Below are 1167 nucleotides of genomic sequence, written 5' to 3' on the forward strand. Positions count from 1 at the left end.
GTTTGCCCTCTGTTGACCCCTGCATTAATAAAACAGACACTATGTCTTCTGTTTGGCATCTTCGTGACTTCGGGAAGGAAAGAGAAGCTGTATTTTCTTTGCGCTCGAGGCCAGAGGCATTTTTCACATCAGGGTAATTAATCTATTATTTTCATCACAACTGGCGACCTCTTCACCTCCATTATAATGCGCTCTTTGCAATTTCATACTTGATTTTCAATAGCCACTTGTCCTCTGTTGCTGAATTGTGAGAATATCCGGACGGGATTTGTGCAGAATATGAATATGTTCGTGAGAAAATGAGAAAATGTACAGACGCATAGTGTGTGTGAAGACACTGGAGTTCTCAAAACAGATGCAGATGTTTCTCTCCCCTTGCCTGGATTGATCCTCTGTTTCATGCAAACATTTAAGAGACCAGAACTGCTTTAAAACGTGAACTTCCTATCCATAGATGTGTTTGGTTAAGACTCAACCAGAGACTTATAAGAGAGAGAAAAACAGAAGGAGAGAGAGAGAGGTAAAAGTCAAAGTGAACAGGAGATGTAACAGAGAAGGCCTTATCACACATTGCACTGTTGCTTTGAGACATTCCTCTTCAACGACTTTGGCAGCCCTTTAAGAGCATATTAAACCACACTGTTTTCTGTTGCCTATGCCTCACAGAGCTTTCTTGGGCAACAGAAAAAAGGTCGGAGCCGATGTCTGTCCAAGCACCAGTCTTTAACACACAACTTCACACAGCTAATTGCTAAATAAGATGAAAATATGTGGATTACATGTAACAAATGCTAACAAGATGCCAGTGTAGATGATTGGTTGTAAGCAAATAAATTAGATGTTTAGAAAACTGATGTATTTCCCAGCATCAACTTTTTTTTTACTTCAAGGCCTTTATTTCGTTAAAGACAATATTTAAAGGCCACCTATATAATTGTATGTAGTTCTGGTACTTGTGTTGTAATTAAAAGAAAGTAAAAAATATGGTGTCAGTTTAATGTTTTATAGTTTTATTTGTTTATTTGCATTTTAATTAATATAAAAAATAAGTTTTAAATAATTTAAATAACTTAAACCATCGCATTGGATGGACCTCTGATGCCAGTCAACTGGATTCCTTGCTATTAAAGAAAAAAAAAAAGAAAAAAAGAACACCACCACCACATA

Source organism: Carassius gibelio, chromosome A11 (genome assembly GCF_023724105.1).
Source record: "Carassius gibelio isolate Cgi1373 ecotype wild population from Czech Republic chromosome A11, carGib1.2-hapl.c, whole genome shotgun sequence".
NCBI lineage: Eukaryota > Metazoa > Chordata > Actinopteri > Cypriniformes > Cyprinidae > Carassius > Carassius gibelio.